This window comes from Canis lupus, chromosome 11, assembly GCF_048164855.1.
Source record: "Canis lupus baileyi chromosome 11, mCanLup2.hap1, whole genome shotgun sequence".
Classification (NCBI taxonomy): Eukaryota; Metazoa; Chordata; class Mammalia; order Carnivora; family Canidae; genus Canis; species Canis lupus.
In genome coordinates this window covers 44,266,465-44,276,196 of record NC_132848.1, presented here as the reverse complement: position 1 = coordinate 44,276,196, position 9,732 = coordinate 44,266,465, and the positions used below count along the sequence as shown (strand labels likewise).

Here is a 9,732-nt window from a genome sequence, read left to right as displayed (position 1 = left end):
CGGCCGAGGGTGTGATCCTGGAGACCCAGGATCCAGTCCCACGTGGGGCTCCCTGCATGGAGCCTGCTTCTCCCTCTCCCTGTGTCTCTGCCTCCCTCTCTCTCTCTCTCTCTGTCTCTCATGAATAAATAAATAAAATCTCTAAAAAAAATAATAAATTAAAAAAAAAGAAAGAGGTGGGAACCTTTAGTTCCCTGCCCACCCCCCGCCACCCCACTACAACATACTTGAGGTTCCTCGCAGCTGCTGCTCTTGAGATGGTCGGTAAATGCACCAGCTACCAGCGAGGAGGATGCCCTGTACCCTGGGGACCCTTCCAGTTTATGAGAGCCTCCTTTGGTGAACAGGGGCTGGAGACAGACTCTCCCTCTTCCTGACACTGTTTAGGCATCTGCTTGTCCCTGACACAGCTCCAGGGAACCCTATTCCACCACCCTGATCCTGAGGGCTGGGATTGCCTAAACCAGCACACTCTGTCCCCTGGCCAAAGTGATGGATTCAGGGATTGGCACAAGAAGTCCGGTCACTAAAGCTCAAGGTGCTCCTTGCTGGGGACTTCTGGAAGGGCAGTCCCCTTACTCTCCTCTGGAGTCTACCTGGAGAGGTGCTCACTCTCCCTGGACATAAAGAGGGAACAGCCTTGAAATTGCTGGTCCCACATCTGGATCACAAGTGGGGCCATCTTTAAAATGAAGCAGAAGGGAAGGCAGAGATGAGAAATGGGAAAAGCTGATTTGGGCTGACACTGCAGGACCCCTAAGAAAAGCCTTCCTCTGGACTTCCAAATATGTCAGTTAATAAGTTTATTTCCCTAAGCACTTCTGAACTTATTTTTTTCTCTTTCTTGGCATCTGAGAGGCTCCTCACTGGTAGAACGGTTTACAGTTCCTGGAGCTCTTCCTGTTCTTAGAATGGATCCTGTGGTTGAGGCATGCCCGCCTAATGCTGGTGGTATTAATAGTGATCTGCAAACTGTTCTCGATACAGGCAGTAAAGTCGTGATGGAACTGTGCAGAGGAAGGAGGTCCCCATCTGCATCTGTTTCTACTAACACAGTATCAGGCCAAGCAAAGAGGGCCCAGGTTTAAAAACTATTCACACTTTGATATATTTTTTTAAAGATAAGACTCTATAAGTCTTATCTAAGCAGTTCTCCAAGAGTGTCTTGTGTTTCTGACCTCTTAGGAGCAGAGGACTAGCTTCCTTTGTTCAGGACCATCTTTTCCCAGAGATGTTCATAGAGCAAAGTGCCTTGGAGGGTACAGTGTTTCCCTCTGGGGCAAAGGGCAGGCTTGTTTACGTCCAGCAGGATGAAGATGCTGTCTTTCCCAGGACGGCGGGGGCAGGCAGGCTTGCTCTCGGTCACACAAGACTGAGGCTGAGAGGCTGAGAGTTGCTCTCCTGTTGTGCAACCCACTGTGTGTATAGATGCCAACTGGCCCTCTTCATATCCTTGTGGGAACTGGGGCCCCTGGGAACCCCGGCCACAAAACACTGCTGTGCTAGCCACTGCCCTTGCGGTGAGCAACCCAAACCTTTGTCTCTGACTCACGAGTTTTGTGTCCTGTGCCAGCATCTGCGAACCACGGCAGGCTCACTGTTGGTTAGAACGAACGTGGCCAACTTGCTTGCAAATAGGGCAAAATCTTAGCCCTGTCACAGTTCTTGACACCATGTAAAATCGTTAAGTTTCTTTGCTTTGGATTGGAAGTGAATCACTTTGGAATCAGCGAAGTAAAAATAAATAGATCGTGCTGATTGCAAGCTCCGATTTGCATATGTATATATCTCTCTGAGTAATAAAAGCGGAGGAATAAGTTATCTTAAAATGCCATCTGCCCATTAGACAAAAATATTTCATATTACATGGATTATAGAGTAAGATAATGAAGAAGGCGTTGCTGGTGCAAACTCTGGAGTCCATTGGTGGCCTTCTTCTTTCTGGATTAGTCCAGGGCCTTGCTGGTCTATCCCCAGACTGGGGGTGTGTGCAGCACTGGCAGGAAAGGAACTGCCTCTTCTCCTTCAGAACTTCCCCCAAGTCTGTCCATTCACCTCTTGTTCCCTGTTATTATCTGCACAGCACTCCAAGTCTGATACCCACCTGCTATTTCTTGACCTCTGACTCTAGCTTAACCGCATTCCTTGGCTCCTGGTGGACTCACCACTAAAGAAACATGAGCTGACTGCAGCTGGCCAGGAATTCCTGCGTCTCCGTGTGACTGGAGTAGAGGACCCGGTGGTGGGAACAGAGGGCAGCAAACACATCTCAGGAAGGGCTGCTCTTTTGTTTAGGAAAAGCATTAATGAGTCTTGATGAGGAGGACAAGGCGAGGCCCCCTCCCCAGGGCAGGGCTGGCATGCACACGGGTCAGCGTGTGCAGTTCTGCAAATGATGTCTTCCCTTGATGTTATTGCATCTTGGACTCCTGTGCAGGCAGGAGACACAGAAGAGTTTTTTTTTTTTTTTTAATTTTTATTTATTTATGATAGTCATACAGAGAGAGAGAGAGGCAGAGACACAGGCAGAGGGAGAAGCAGGCTCCATGCACCGGGAGCCCGATGTGGGATTCGATCCCGGGTCTCCAGGATCGCGCCCTGGGCCAAAGGCAGGCACTAAACCGCTGCGCCACCCAGGGATCCCCAAGAGTTTGGTTTTGTTCGGGGAGGGTGCTGAGACTCAGAGAAGAGAAGAGCAGAGACATGGAGTTGAGAAGGGAGGAAGGGAGGCCCAGCAGTGTGGCGGGAGGCTGGGGGTAAGGGGCAGACGTGCTCTCCATCCCTGCAAGGAGGGGCGGCCAGTGATTGGAGCGGGGACGCCCTGGGATCCTCTGAGATGGGGTTAGGGTGCCCGGGCAGGCCTCACCTGCAGTGCTGGCCTCCAATTGGATGCAGCCCTGAAACCACTTCCGAGATTCCACCCAAGCTCCCCCTGCCCTTCTGCTGGCACTGCCTGAACCCCGACGTGGGCAAACAGGCCTTGCAGCTCCGCTTGGGCTACTTGTGCTTCTTAGACCCACCATGGCCCTCCTGCCTCAGAAACAGGACAGCAAGTCCCCGTGGAGGCACACAAGACAACAGGAGCCCGCAAAGTGGGCTTTGCTTTTGTCCTCACCCTGCGTGCCGATGCTCTAGCAGTTGTGGCTCGAGCACACATGCTGTCTAATGACACTGTCCTCAACTGCACGTTCAGCTATCCTTCCCCAAACCCCACTGCTCATCCTGCTCGGAGATGTGCGGCAGCCGACGAAGTAAGCAAGAGGAGCTGCCTGGCACTCCAACACTCCACCCCTTGGAAGGAGAGAAGGCAAGGAGGCAGCTACAGAGGAGCTGAAAGCCGGAAGATGTGGGTGCTCAGTGGGGAGCAGAGCTGTCTGCAGAGACCACGCGGTGGGCAAGGGGTGACCAAATCCTGAGCCCCCATTTCTGGGCCCCGGCTTCCCGCCCCTCAGCTCCTAACCTGTAAAGTGGAAGGCAGTAGCCCATGGCCAGGCCCTTGCAGGCTGTTAGGACCTCTCAGTACCCCGGAGCCTTGGCCTGTTGTACGGGGAGAGACTGTGCCCCTTGGAGAATCACGTCTGCCTGCAGCCCAGTCAGGCTCAGCTTAGGCTGCTCTGATACCTGAAGGGGAACAGGGCAGAAAGGCAGCGCAGGGCGCACTAGGGTCAGCAGGTGGGGAGCACACAAACACCCCGCTGTCCTGGCAGGTGGGGGTGCAGGGGAATGGGCTTGTCAGAGCTGGGGGCCTGGGACGATGCAGTCCCAGGGGCTGAGACCTGGGCTCTCCTTGAGAGGCAGGCAGAAATGAAGTGCATCCTGGGGAATGAACTGGTAATTACTGGGACTAGAAGGTGTGTTCGAAGCCTTAAGATGGGAAGGAAGAGGCAAAGAAAGGAAGGGACTTTCAAGAGATTAACTTTCAGATCAACTCTGTTGTTTTTGGTTTTTGGTTTATTTATTTATTTATTTATTTATTTATTTATTTATTTATTTATTTATTTTAGATTTACTTTTTACTTTAGAGAAAGAGAAAGAAGGCATGCAAGCAGGGGGAGGGGCAGAGGGAGAGGGAGAGGGAGAGAGAATCTCAAGCAGACTGTGTTTCAGTGCAGAGCCCACCTAGGGACTCAATTTCAGGTCCCTGAGATCATGACCTGAGCAGAAATCAAGAGTCGGACACTTAACTGACTGAGCCCCCCCCCAGGCGCCGCAGTGTCTTAAAGGACAGGTCAGGCTGAGTGGGATGAGATGGAAATGGTGGACAGACAGATGCCAAGTGGAGATGCTAAGCTGGTGGAAATCACAGCTACCATGTGCATTTCTACTCATCTACCCCACTGCAGAGATGTGTGGTTTTAACAGTTAGGGGCCCTTTACACACAGTCACTTGTTCGATCTCCCTGTCTCAGTTCAAATGACTTGTGACAAATAAGCAGGGAAGAGCCCATGTCTTTAAGTCCTAATTATGTGCACCTGGCATAGAGGGAGTGCTTGATAAATATTGTTTGAAAGAAAAACTTATTTTCATTACTATATTTAGCATGTTCCTTTGTATACAGTATGCTTAATTCAATTAATTTTTTAAAAGATCTTATTTATTTATTCATGAGAGATACAGAAAGAGAGGCAGAGACACAGGCAGAGGGAGAAGCAGGCTCCATGCAGGGAGCCCGATGTGGGACTCGATCCCGGGACTCCAGGGTCACACCCTGGGCCGAAGGCAGACGGTCAACCGCTGAGCCACCCAGGCGTCCCTCAATTAATGTTTAATTGATTTTATTGTCAGTATCTCCCCACCTCATCTCTACATTATTAGAATAACAGCTTTCCCTCACAAATCCCTTTGTGATCCAATTAATTAAAATCTTTTTTCTGAGACATTTTCTTACCATTCTGCACATTAGATCATTTAGGTGTACTTCTGTATTATCTCAGGAAAGTTACTTCAATTATGTCCTTTTCTGATGGGGGAAGTCCAGCTTATAGAAGTGAAAGAACACTAACCAAGAATATATATAATTTAAATGTCAATATTAAATCCTGAGTTTTTCTACTTCTTCCAATGACAAAAGAAGAGAAAATCAGACAAAAATGCATTACAAACATTTGCAAATTATACATCTGACAAGGATCATATCCAGAATATAGAAAGAACTCTGGCAACTGAATAATAAAAAGAGAAATAGCCCAATTAAAAAAGGGTAAAGGCATTAAATAGTCCTCCAAAGAAGATAGATAGCTAATAAGAACATGTGAAGACACTTAACATTAGTAGTCATTAGGAAAATGCATATCAAAACCACAATGAAACACCACCAGGATGGCCATCATAAACAAGACAGACAATAACATGCATTGGTGAGGGTGTGGAGAAACTGGAAACCTCATACACTGCTGATGGAAGGTAAAACGGCGCAGCCCGTGAAGAAAACATTCAGTTCCTCAAAAAGCTGAACATACAGTTACCATATGACCCAGCAGTTCTACTCTTAGGTAGGTACCCTAGCGAATTGAAAGAAAAAGTCCATATGAAAACTTTTAAATATTCATAGTAGCATAATTCATAACAGGCAAAACATGGAAGCAAATGTCCTCAACTGATGAATGCATAAGTAAAAATAGATACACAGAATGTGGCATTTTCATACAATAGAATAGTATTTGGCCATAAAAAGGAATGAAGTATGGATACATGCTAAAACATAATGAACCGCAAAAGCTGATGAGAGAAAAACTCTAAAGATCTATCCTCCAGGGAAGCCATTCTAGATTTCTAAGTCAGCATGACTCTAAACTTTGTTCAAACCAAAAGCCTGATTTATGGCCACCATGCATGTATTGTACATCTGCTTTGTGAATGAGTAACCAAAAGAAAAATCATCTTGTCCTTGAGATACGGATCAATGTTCTTGCTCCCTGCATTCCTTTATGATGTAAAACTCTTGATTCCTGCCTATATGTTAATCCATAATCTTCCGAGCTTCTACAAGATGTAAAATGTAGACAATCCTGTAAAAATGACTCATTCTTCAGAACACGTTCATCTCTGTGAAGAGCGTGTTTCCCAGGCAGCCTAACTTGGGCTCAAATAAAATGCTCTTTCTTGCAGTTAGAGATTCTAAAAGATTTGTTCATTTTGCATTGACAAAAACATCATGCTAAGTGAAAGAAATCAGTCATAAAAAAGCATATATTATATAATTCCACTTAAAGGAAATGCCCAGAATAGACAAATTCAATAAATACACAAAATAGATTAGCAATTTCCAGAGGCTAAGGGCCTTATAATAAAACCCTTACCTCTCTCTTAACAACTAAAAGCTTTCTGGAAGGTGTATATTTATAGGAGCTACTTATCATGAATTCATCTCATTTCAGCACAAGGTGAAATCATGTCTAACAGGTGAATAAAACACTGTAAACTGGATGGGGAGAGGTAGTCAGAGATGCCAGAGGGTGTGGTATGAAGACAGGGGAACCAGAATCACCAGTGGACCTGTGAAATGAGTGCCCTGGGATCCACAGGGACAGAACTTCATGGAGCTGAAACAAAATTAGGGAGAAAGAAGTAGCCACAGGTTCCCGGGAGCACTGGCCATGGCAATGAGTGGAAGACGGGAGAGAAAAAGCAAACACCTGCCCAGGAAGCCTTCTCTCCCAGACAGTCTTTTAAAAGCAACTCAGGTTAATGTTAGCTTCAGGATTTCAGGGCTGTGCAGGCAAAGGAGAAGAGGCAACATGGACCTGGACAGAAAGCCGTCTATTTAGAAGACCTCTATGTTGCCTTCAAGGAGAATGAACAAAATTCAGTTGAAGAGAAATTGAATTCAGCTTCTTTAGCTGATGAGGGCTGGGCCCTGCGCTTTGGAACGCCCGTCACGTCACAGGTAGACGGAGTGCAGACGGAGATACATCCTGGCCGTTAGCAGGCAAGCTGTTGCAAGCACATGCTTACGCTGAGTGTGCACTTGACTGAACTCTTCTAGAGAACAATGGAAAAGAGCGCCTTCCACGTATAGTTCTAGGGGCACAGATCTTGGAGCCTGCATTTGAAATTGGGCTGGGCTAAGGTTTTCGGCTCCCATTTGATGTATCTTTTCTTCCTACGACAACAGTTAAAAAGATGCAGGCTAAGGGGCATTTGTATTTCTGGAACTTCTTGTAATTTTCTGCAGAGAAGGAAGGATTAAAGTCACTATGCTGTTTGAGTTGTGTGAGCCCACTGAGCGTTTGTCCTGCCTGTGCTCCTGGCACAAAGGCAGACCAGCCCTCCCACGGACACCCTCCCACGGTTCACCAAAGGAGCTTCTTGGCCCGTCAATGTGCCTATCAAATGCGAGGGCTGCTCAGAGGATAGGGCGGGAACCTGTGTCCAAGCACATTGTCCCAAAATCTCTAGTGTGAGCAATACTCTTTTGATGTGGGATTCTTCAGTGTTGAATTCCCTGTGCTGCACGTACCCCTCCAAGCAAATCACGCTGAGGGACCATCGTTTCTGAAGGGCTCCCATTCCGTGTTTTACACACCCAGGGGGCTTCGATCCATTCAGTCTGGCATCTCCCTCTCAGAAACTAGATTCCTTTACAAAACAGAATCTCAGCATCTCCTTTGATGCCAAACCACTCTGAGCCCTGGTCAATTCAAGAGCTTTGACAAGCTCATTGTTTGGACAGGGATGCCCTCAGCTGGGGGGAGGGGAGGTGAGTAGGGCGGGAATGAATGGGCCATGGCAATATTTCATTAAAAACCTTTTGGGGAAAAGGAAACAAGTGTTTTCAGATCCTCCTGTCTTGATAATTGAGTAGAAACCTAGCATGTGTCCAAACTATCAATCAAATCTTTTTTTTCATTGCAGGAAAAGCATCTGATAAACCCCTTTGGGTCCTATTTATTTCCAGATCTTCAAAATGAAAGTTCATTCTAATGCCAACGAGCAGAATGTCACTCAATAGAAGAACCCTCCCTGGCCCAGAAGGCTTGATTTGCCTTGGCTCTGAGAAGATGCAAACCCTAAATCCCACAGTGTTCGAGCCTGCGCACTCTGTAAGGAAAGATGTTTCTGCAGAGGGGAAGGTCTCCGATAGGCTTTCTCTGTCAATCAATATTTATTGGATATTCACACAACTGGGTCTCTGGTCTGAGCATAAAGTTACTTAGGCATAGGAGCATCTCTACATCCTTATGTGTTTGAAGAAAGAGGAAAATGAGAGGGGAGGGGGTTGCTCATTGCTGGTGAACCTTGTGAACTGGAATCTTATGCTCAATTTGTCATGTTAACCTGAGCTGGGAAGCCTGAGCGTGGTCCTTTAGAAGCCACCAATCCTGTCCTTTTCCGACATTGAAAGTCGCTTTTTGTTTATTGTCCAGTCGGATTCCCTTTCCAAATGATCTCCTCCCGGAGGAAGGGCAGGTAATAGCACCCAGTTCAATACGTCCTGGCATGGGAGTCCAGACAACTGCGTGCCATTACATCTAGTAACTTTACTGTGACATTTTAGGGTATGTTCAGGGACCAGAGGATCAGGGTGGTAAAAAGTCTGGGGGAAATCCCATAACCAGATGGGATGGAGGACCCCAGGCTGCATTTTCAAAAAATATTTTATTTATTTATTCATGAGAGACACAGAGAGAGGCAGAGACACAGGCAGAGGGAGAAGCAGGCTCCTTACTGGGATCCCAATGCGGGACTCAATCCTGGAATCCCGGGATCATGCCCTGAGCCAAAGACAGATGCTCAACCGCTGAGCCATCCAGCCATCCCCCCAGGTTGAATTTTACAGATTCACCAAAAAACTCTCTAATGTCCCTGTAAACCTGTAAAATGTGGAGAAATACGTGTTCCTTGCTTATTCTCAAGATGTTGGTCAGCCTTAGTTAAGGACAGGACATCTGCTATGTATTTTCTTCATCATTAAACCTCCTCAGAGTTTTGGATACTTGATGTCTTTCACCTCTAGGAATTAATTTATTTATTTTTAAAGATGTATTTATTTACTCATGAGAGAGGCAGAGACACAGGCAGAGGGAGAAGCAGACTCCCTGTGGGAAGCCTGATGTGAGAGTTGATCCCAGGACCCCAGGATCATGGCCTGAGCCAAAGGCAGACAGTCAACCACTGAGCCACCCAGGTGTTCCACCCCTAATAGTTTAGATCCAACTTTATCTTTAATCTACAGGCCAGCTATAGACCTAAGCATCATTTTTGGGGCATGATCTGTGTCAACACACATGTGGTGTTCTAGAATGAAAAGCACTTCTCATGTATACAGGAGGACATTAATCAGCTAAGAGAAAAAAGAAACTCTGCTATTTGAGACAACATGGATGCCTCCTGAGGATGTTATGTTGAGCATGAAAAATCAGATAGAGAAAGACAAAAACGGTATGATCTCACTTACAGGTGGAGTTCAAAAAAAAGCCAAACTCACTCACTCAGAGAGTAGGGTGGTGCTTACCAGGGCCTGAGGATGGGGGTGGGGGGGGACCAAGGATGTGTTGGTCAAAGGACACAGGTGAGCAGTTGGAAGATTAATGAGCTCTGGGCAGCAAATGCACAGCACAGTGATCACAGGCAATGATACCGTATCACATACTTCAAAGATGCCAAGAGACCAGATCTTAAATGTTCTCACCACAAGAAAGAAATAACAATTATGGGACGTGCCAGAGGTGCTCGCTAACACTACGGTGGTAACCACACTGTAATATGTAAATGTATCAAATCAACACGTT

The 9,732-nt window shown here is 46.8% G+C and overlaps 1 protein-coding gene across 1 annotated transcript in view; it reads right to left on the bottom strand.

Annotated features, from left to right (window-relative positions):
- The window catches only part of CREG2 (cellular repressor of E1A stimulated genes 2), a 35,702-nt gene that overhangs the window by 19,917 nt on the left and 6,053 nt on the right, over window positions 1-9,732 (bottom strand). The gene's annotated exons all lie outside the window — the stretch shown is intronic.